Consider the following 10,496-nt stretch of genomic DNA (forward strand, 5'->3'; position numbering starts at 1 on the left):
TCTCCAATCCCCTAAACATGAGCCAAGACTTCATGAAGGTGCAAGATGATCTGAGCTTTAATGGTGCAGGTTGACTTTTCTACAATTCTCCAGGCCAGAGGAACACCCCCTGGACCTGGTGGGGCACAGGAACACAAAGGACATAAACCAATCAAACAAACATACAGTCTGTGACACACCCATGTACAGCACACAATCCCTCCCCTCTGCTTGGGAGATAATTAAGTAAAGTCATGTAAGTAACTCAATTATCTCCAGGCAGAAAAAAATATTTTTTTTTTATTTTTTTTTAAGTCTAAATTATTTTATTCAGTTTGTTACAAAAATACATATAACAGCAAAACTGCACAAATCGTGTTAAATTGCTGCGTAATCGATACATTCACATTAAAAAAACAAACAAATATACTTAACATATTACACCTTTATCTGCGGGGTTGGGCAGGAGGGGGAATCTGTCTTAGCTCAGGATTCTTTCTATATCAGGTGGCTACCGATATAATGTGTACAGATCTAATTTACAGGTTGGTTTCTAGTTTATTAACCCAACATTGCCATAGATCATATCTTTTTGGGGCGTTCAGATACGGTATGCTCAAATCTCTTTCCATCCTCACCTAGGAACTGATTTGATCTTTAATAGTATCCCAAAGAATTACTTGATTAGATTTCCAATTCTGTGCAAGAACAATTTTAAATGCAATAAAACAATGGATTATAAAACATCTATTTGTATTTGACAAATTTGGCCAGTGCAACAAAGCCACCTCTGGTTTCCTATCGAGCTCTATTCCAGTTATATCCTTAATAAATCTAAACAATCTTTTGATTAGGATCTGAATGTATGAGCAGCTCCACCATATGTGGAGAAAAGATCCCTCCTCTTTATCACATCTCCAACATCTAGAGGAGACCCCTAGATACATCTGAGATAGCTTACTTGGAACTAAGTACCATCTATATGTAACCTTGTAGTAGGTCTCTAGTAGATTCAAACATTGAACTTGTTGACCAGTATTATTTATAGCTTTACACCAATCTTGATGGTCCAATGAGCAATTTAAATCTTTTTCCCATTTAAGCTTCTGAGGAAAACTAATTACATAATTAATATTTCTGATAACCTCTATTGCTTTTGCTAAAACTTAAGGAATAATCTGATTTGAGAATATAAATTTTATCAGTTTTAAAGGTTTTTCAGATTCACTAATAAGATGTTACTGCAGGAAGTACTTGAGCCAAAAATATGTAAACAACTCTCGTTGGGGGAGTTGGAACTTTTGTAAAATAGTGCCGAAAGGCATTATTTTGTCTAAATGTAATATCTGTGACACTTTATTTATTCCTTGTAATCTCTATCTGTCTAGAGAGAGATCTTTCACATTAGCTTCTATTATCCTCAGATTTGCCGAATCCATGATTGCATACCTAAGGCCTATTTTTCGTTTAATTTCCTCCCAAACGGGCAACAATTGGGCCCATATCTTATTATTTTTTATGTCAATCCCCGTTTTATCCAGAGTTTTCTTATTCCATATCATACCCTGGATTTTTTAATCCTAGATCCTCCATTTCAATATTAAACCAACTCTCTTCTTTAGCTGTTACCGTCTGGGACCTATAAATATGCGTAATCGCATTTGCCCAATACAAAAATCTTATGTTGGGGAAATTCAATCCTCCATCCTTAATTTTTAATGAAAGGATATTTCTATTAATTCTATTTTTCTTACCCTTATTAATAAAATTTTCCAGATTGTTTTGTAATAGCGTAAGCCAACTATCTTGAATCTTAAGGGGAATTTGAAATAGGTAATTCCATTTAGGAATAATATAAGAATTAATAACATTAATACGGCCCCACCAAGTAATCTGCATATTTCTCCACTCTTTAAGTAATACGTTTATACATTTTAATAGCTTTAGAAAGTTTTCCTCCATCATTCTCTCTATGTTCTTAGTAATAGATATTCCTAGGCATTCAAATTTCTGCGATGACCATGTGAATGCGTATTTATTGCTAATCTCCTCTCTGGACTTCTTATCTAGTTCAATGCTCATCACAACTGTTTTTTTCATTATTTAACTTATAATTAGCCAATTGACTATACATTCTAACTTCCTCCATCAGATAGTTCAGGGAACTTATTGGCTCAGTAATTGACAAAAGAATATCGTCTGCATAGAGACTGATTTTAAATTCTTTATCTCTTGTTCTATAGCCTTTTATATATGCGTTTTTCCTGATATTTTCCGCTAAGGGTTCTATTGAGAGAATATATAACAATGGCGAGAGTGGGCAGCCTTGTCGCACCCCATTGTTTACTGATACCCAGTCTGAGCAGACATTTGGGCCTACTATTCTAGCTGAGGGGTTTTTATATAGGGCCATAATTCCTCTTAGCATCCAGCCTCCTATTCCATAGGCTTCTAAAGTTAGTTCCAAACAATTCAAGCCAGGTAATGACATTAGGTGCGCTATGACGTAGGCGCGTACGAACGTCTATGTGAGAGGAGGGGCGATATGGCGGAAGGGTGGCCGGCGTAGATCCTAGCAGCTCGTGGGGACGCTTGAGAAGACGCCATCAACAACAACTGCAAAGTCTGTTACTGTCAGCGTCCAACTGAAAAAACAACTGACTGGATAACGAACGCAGACATCAAGTAAAGGGATAACCGGAATTCGGAGCTCTTGGACGGGAGTACATGAGAGCACTTGACTGGAGTGAGGAAACAACAAACAACATTAAAAGCTAAGTGCGCTCGTTAAACTTTGATTGCAAAAGTGGAAGTGAGAGGGTGAAAGAGAGAAGAGAGATGAGAAGGGAAGAAAGGAGAAAGCAAGAGAATCAGTAAAAAGTAAAAGGAGAAAGCGGAGGGGAGAGAAAAAAAAAGGAGTAAGGGAAGGGGAAGAAAAAAGGAGGGAAAAGGGGAAAAAAAAGGAAAAAAAAGGGGAAGAAAAAAAGAGAAAAAAAAAGAGAAAGATATATATAAAATAAAAACAAAAGTGATTTAAAAGGGAACAGAAAAGTTATAAGATCTTAAAAAACTAAATATTGAAATACTGAAAATAAGACACAGAGACTTGATCCCTGAAAAGTTATATCTCGTAAAACCCCTGGGATAATAAAAGGGAAGAAAAAAGAAAGATAAAGAAAGGGAAAGAAGAAAGGAGAAGAAAAGAGAAAACAATAAGGAGAAAAAAAAGAAATATACACAAAATATACACAAAATGGCAGCTAGAAAACCACAGGAAGATAAGAGAAAGAGAGAAAAAAAATACCCCATTACAGAGAAAAGGTTATCAGGATATTTCTCCCCCTCTCAAAATAAATCTCAACCGACTTCTGAAAATCAGGATAATTCCCCCCCTCCCAAATTTAACTCTAATCCCTCTCATGATGCACATACAGGAAAACCCCTAACTGAAGAGATTCTAATAAATTATTTGAATAAATTTCAGGAGAATATTAAAGAAGATATCCAAAAAGGATCGTTGGATTTAAAACAAGAATTAAGAAGTATGAAAGTACAATTAGAATCTATAGAGTCCAAGATGATGCAAACTGAGTTAAAATATGTACATATAGAGTCAATAACGATAGATTTGCAATCCAAAGTAGAACAACTAGAGGGCAAATTGAACGAATTGGAAGATCGTTCCAGGAGAACCAATATAAGAATCCGTAATATCCCTGAACTAGTTAACGACATAACATTGAAAATGGTTTTAATGGAATACTTTAAGTCGTTTTTACCTCAAGTCGGTTTAAAAGACTCTGAATTAGAAAGATTCCATAGGCTACCTAGACCCAGAAATATAGCAGAATCATCACCAAGAGACATAATTGTTAAATTCCAATCTTTTTATATTAAAAACAAAATAATGGGTTCATTAAAAAATAACCCGGTCTTGGAAGAGAGATTTAAGGATTTAAAGATATTTCCAGATTTATCTTTTTATACAAGAACATGGCGGAAAAGTTTCAGCCAGGAATTATCTATTCTAAGAGCTAAAGAAGTGAAATATATATGGGGATTTCCCAAATGCCTTAGGATTTTCTGGAAAGAAAAAAACGAAAAATTTATAACGTCGGATTCCTTGAGAAAATGGATGGAAGAAAAACTAATGTTTGGAGCAACATAATAACAGATAATAGAAGAAGACCTGAAGGCGGATAGATGGAAGAGGACATATATAAATATATATATATATATTTTTTTTTTTCTCTTCACAAATATTAACAATGAAAAGAGAAAAACAACACAAAGAAAAATAAGTGATATGTTTAATTAAAATAGAGTAATAATGGAATCACCTTTTTTTTTTTTCACTATATCACGATAGTAAAGATAGAGAGAGGGTGAGGGGAAGAAAGGATAGAGGAAAAGAGTAGATAAGAATGGGAAAGAAGTAAATAATATAAATATACAGAATAGTTTTGGTGAAGTAAGAATTAAAATGCAGTAATAATACGTATAAGAAGTATATAATGAATAAATACAATAAAATGTTATGTCATATATACATAGAGGGAAAATGTACAAAGTATTAAATAATGTATGATGATTTAGTCTCTGATAAATGGTAATTAATGAATACTCACAAATAAATATACACTGGGTTTAAGATGAAGTGTAGATTATAAGAATATTAGATTATAAAAGGATTTTTTTTTTCTCTTCCTCTTCCCCTTTTTGTTCTTTTTTTTTTGAAGAGAAGGGTGATTATAAAAATAAGGATCATGATCTCCGGTCACTCTTGATGCTATATTGTCCCACCAAGTGTCATTTTTTGACACAAATACCGAGATATGGTAATCAAAGATACCATATTACGAGGACATAGATGGTTCTTGGGGGGCGAGTTGAGAGACAACCTCCCAGGAGTCAGGCTGTGTTGGGCCAGACTAAGATTATTTCCCACAAGGCCGTTTTTGGTCTATGTCATATGGACTATTTGTGTTTTATGTAAATGCATTGCAACTCACTTGGGGACAGTGGTATTATTGTTTTATGATTTGAAATGGTAAAGATGATCTCTGTTAATGTTCAGGGTCTAAACTCTCCTAATAAAAAATCTCTAATATATAATTATATGTTAACAAATAAAGTGGAAGTAGGTTTCTTTCAAGAAACACACTGGATAGATATGGATAACCATGGTTGGGGTGGATCGAAATTCCCTACAGTGATTCACGCTTCATTAAGTGGAAAAAAGAGGAGTAGCAATAGTTTTTTTCCCCACACATTAAAAGTGGATATAATACATCAAGTTAAAGATACGGATGGTAGATATGTTATAGTTTGCTGTAAATTGAATGAGATACCCTATACGCTGACAAATATATATCTCCCTAATGATTTTCCTGCTCCAACTCTTAGTGGAATCCATCAAAATAGGTATATGTCTGGTAGCTGGGGATTTTAATAGCGTATTGGATCCGACACTAGACAAAAAGACAACCTCAATATTATTACATCATAAAAGAACAGATAAGTTAGCGAAATCTATTAAGAGAAATATGATTAATTTTGACTATTTTGATTTATGGAGAACGATCAATCCTGATTCACTGGAATATACGTTTTTTTAGCGTGTACATCTGTCTTACTCCCGAATAGATATGGTATGGGGTAATGCAATAGCATTAACAAATAGTAAATATTTTAAGATCCTTGATAATACCTGGTCAGATCATAGTATTAATATGTGGGAGAGGAAAAACCAATGGATCAGGATTAATCGTGATACTTGGCGTATAGATGATAATTTGCTAAAATCTAAGACTAATCTCGATATATTGGATAAACAAATTGAATTTTTTTTCTTGAGAACGATCCGAATGATACCTCATATATAAATGATTGGTGTGCATTTAAATCTACCATGAGCGGTAATATAATAAGTATACAAACAAGATACAAAGTAAAAAATAATAAACTCCTTCTGACGCTCCAAGAAGAATTAAACAAGGCCTCAAATAAGAATAAGCACTCTCCCTCTAAGGAAAATGCAGATGCCCTGAAAATTATTCATAATAAAATCAATAATTACCTTCTAGAAAAGAATGCAAAGGTTTTGAATAAACTTAAAGCGAATTATTATTATAAGGGGAACCGAGCAGATAGAATTATGACAAAAAAGCTAAGAGATAAAATTGGATCCAGTAAAATAGTAAAGATATTGGATGATGAGGGTGAATACTTGGACCCCCAAAAAATAGGAGAGAGATTTAATAAGTATTATGAGGCTTTGTATAATTTAACTCTTTCGATAACAAACGAGGAGGACTATTTGAGTAAAATTAATACACCTAATATCACGGTAGAACAAAGAAATAAGCTAAATGCTCTTATCACAGTCCAAGAGGTGGAGGAAGCAATAAGTAATTTAAAACCAGATAAGACTCCAGGTCCAGATGGTTTTGCAAATTTATTTTATAAATCCTTTAAAAATCGTACAGCTCTGCATTTAACTAATATGTTTAATGAAATAGTGTCAGTAGGTAAATTTCCCACCGAAATGTTGAGCGCAAATATCCTCCCAATTCTTAAACCAAATAAAGATCCTTCAAAGGTGGAAAATTATAGACCTATTTTGTTAATCAATACAGACGTTAAGATCTTTTCATCAGTTCTGGCCCATAGATTAAAGGGATTCATGGTTAACATCATAAAAAACGATCAAATTGGTTTTGTACAGGGGAGAGACCCAGTAGATAATTCTAGAAGACTGTTGGATTTAATAGACGCAGCTCGAAGAAATAAAAAAGCTTTATTTCTATTGGCAGTGGATGCCGAGAAAGCTTTCGACAGGGTCGGTTGTTTTTTTTTTTAAAGAAAACTATGGAAAAATTCAGTATACGGGGATGCAATTCTTGCGATATATGAAGGTCCAATGGCAAGAACAGTGGCCCCAAACATATGTGCAGACTGGTTTACATTAAATAATGGAACGAGACAGGGTTGTCCCTTATCGCCCATTTTATATTATGACAATGGAGATCCTCGCTATTAATATAAGAAATAATTCCCGAATAAAAGGTTTCAGATATAGAGATAAAGAATTTAAACTTAATTTATATGCAGACGATTTAATTTTGACCCTAACCGACCCTGTCGAATCCCTTGGTGCCCTGATGGAAGAGGTAAATAAATACAGTCTGATTTCAAACTATAAAATAAATGTAACTAAATCCACCTTCTTAGTTATTAACATCTCCAGGGAATGTAGTTTACATATAAAAGAAAGATATAATTTTAATTGTAATAAAAATAAACTATCTTATCTGGGAATAACACTTACTGATGATTTAAAAGACACGATGCAAACAAATTTCTTAAAAACATTTAGATCAACTCATGAGTCATTAAAAAGATGGAGACAAATGGAACTATCCTGGTGGGGAAGAATTAATTTGGTTAATTCGTATTTACTCCCCAAATGGTCCTATCTTTTTCGTATGATCCCCTAAGAATGCCCCAACCATGGTTAGCTATGATACAACGAGATATAAACTATTTTATATGGAAAGGAAAAAGGCCAAGAATGAATAAAAAACTCTTGATGCAGAAGAGTAGGAATGGAGGTATAAATTTTCCAAATGTGAATATTACCTATTTAGCTAATATGATGTTCCATATATATAAGACACAACTTTTAAGTTCTGAGGAAGAGGGCTGGTACCATTTAGAAATGGAGATGTCAGAAACGGGAAAACTGTATCAACTGATTTGGTCAACTAAACAGGATGAAAGAATTAAGAAAGTTTGTTCTTTAAATAATTGTTTAAAATCAATCCTGATGGAATGGGAAAAGTTGAGGATTAACAGCGGAATAAATAACAAAATATTTGGAAACTCTAACTTTTGTATTATACAGTTAAGGATGAAAGATATTAATATAAGTGAGTGGACAGGGAAAGGCATTAAGTATATAAACCAAATAATATCAGGAGATAAAATCAAGTCATTTGAGAATTTGACACAAGAATTTTCGTTACCTAGGAAGGAGTGGTATAACTACTTAAGAAATAGAGGTTTTATTAAACAATTTTTGTTACCTCGACCCATTGAGGGTATAGAAAATCTGACTGCTTTATTAAAAAATGAGATAGTACCGCAAATAGCCTCAAAAGCAAGAAGTGCTCTTCTTCAAATTGAAGCAACAATTACGAATGTAAATATTAAAAAATGGGGCAAAGAACTAAATGTACAGATCTTTAAAACTGAATGGGATCAAGTATTAATGCAAACAAGTAAAATAATTCATTGTTTGAGTCTTCTTGAGGTACTATCTAAATTAATGAACCGCTGGTATTTAGTCCCCACCAGAATGTCTAAAATGTATACCTCCAATTCCCCATTGTGTTGGAGATGTAATGAAAAAAGAGGGGACTTTTGGACATATATGGTGGGAATGCAGTAAGGTCAAAAATCTGTGGTATATGGCCTTTGAAACATTGGAATATATTATAGAGGGAAATATTCCTAGAAGCCATCATAATGGTTTATTTCATTGAAATTTACAATCACTTCAATTTAAAGAAAAATTTATATATGTACACTTCGTGGGAGCAAAAAAAAAATAATAATCGCAAGGAATTGGAAGAGTAGTACGAATTTTACACAGGTCCAATTATACTCACAAGTCCAATATCAATTAACTATGGAGGCCTTGGGATACCAGTCAGGTAAAATTAGAGATGTCAGTATTTTTTGGAGGAAAAAAATGGAGAGTATAGATACTTAAATCCCTGGACAGAGTATTTAGAGTTTTTTCTTTCTTTTTTCTTGCTTTTTCTCTTTTTTCTTGAATAAAAGGTAATTAAATAGAGGGTCCACTGATATTCCCCAAGTAGAGTATGCAATGCATGTTAGTGTCTGTTTTTGTAATGTGAGTTATGTCTATCACAGTAACGAAGGATCATGAAGTCAACTAGCCAATGTTGTGGTGCTATATAAGTAAGAAAAAAAAATAAGGATGATCTGTATGGTTATACATAATGCACTTTAATTGTAGAGAAAAAGGTTGGTTAAAATATTGGCATGTTTGGTGATCATGTTATTATGTTATATGGATTAATTTTATATGATAACATTTCTGAGCACAAGAGACGATTTGGAATATTCACTATTGGGAATCTGGAAATATATTAATTTTATATGCTATACAATGTGAGGACAATGGTTCATTTTTTTATACTATTGTGGATGGAAATGTTTTGTATATGTGTCATATTAAAATATTTTTTATTTTATTTAAAAAATAAAGTTAGTTCCAAAACCTTCCAATTCAGCCTATCAAAGGCTTTTTCTGCATCGACTGCTAAAGTCATAAGAGGGATATGTTTCCTTTTTGCACTATCTGTAATATCTATAATTCTTCTCGAATTAGAGCCTACCCATCTGCCTGGTATGAAACCAATTTGATCATTATGGATTAGAGTTTTAATAATTCTCTTAAGGCGGTCTGCTAGAATAGAAGAGAATATTTTTACATCAGAATTAATTAAAGAGATGGGACGGTAACTAGCGACGGCAGTTGGACCTTTTCCTTGTTTCAAGATGGGGAGCATATTCGCTCTCATCATCTCTTCAGGGAAACGTCCTATTTGAACTGCATTGTTGAATGCTAATGCTAACTTTTTACTCAAAATAGATTTATAAGTATGGAAAAACAAATTGGAAAATCCGTCTGGACCAGGTGTTTTCAATTTCTGAGTTTTAGATATAGCCAAATTAACCTCGGCCTCAGTAATCGGTTTATTGAGACTAACTATCTGAGTTTGATCTATTTTTGTTAGATTTGTTCTGGTCAAATACTGCTTAATCTTACTTATAGAAACTTCCACTGGAAGATTATATAGTGTCCCATAATAATCTCTAAAACAATTACCAATATCTTTTGGATTTATATAAATTGTTTGATTATATACAATCTTAGTTATCCGGGCATTAGCTTGCTGTTTCCTCAGCTTATTAGTTAGCATCTTATCAGTTTTATTCCCTCTACAGTAAAATCTCAGTTTTATTTTTTTAATATTATTTGCTATTTTAATATTCAGACATTGTAAAATATTTTTTTGAACTTCTACTATTCGCCTTCCTTTCTCCATTGTAGGGTCTTCTTTATTATCTGCTGTAAGCTTATAGAGTTCAATATATAACTCGCCTAATTTTTTTTCTTTACTTTTAACTTCATGAGGTATCCTCTCATAACTGCTTTAAAAGTACACCACGTATTTAGATTTGAAGTATCTGAGGAATCATTCTCCTTAAAAAAACAGACTATCAATCTCTCCAATTTAGCCTTACAATTATTATTATACAGCAGATAATTATTTAATTTCCACGTTGTATTGTTTCTAGCTGTCAGATTGTCCTTTATTACAAATATACATGCTATGATCATACATTTTCTACTATATTTATTTTTACTAGATTTTCTCCTAAGTTTAAATTGCCCCAAATCATATCGATTCTTGAATAGG

The sequence above is a fragment of the Pelobates fuscus genome, chromosome 3, assembly GCF_036172605.1.
Source record: "Pelobates fuscus isolate aPelFus1 chromosome 3, aPelFus1.pri, whole genome shotgun sequence".
NCBI lineage: Eukaryota > Metazoa > Chordata > Amphibia > Anura > Pelobatidae > Pelobates > Pelobates fuscus.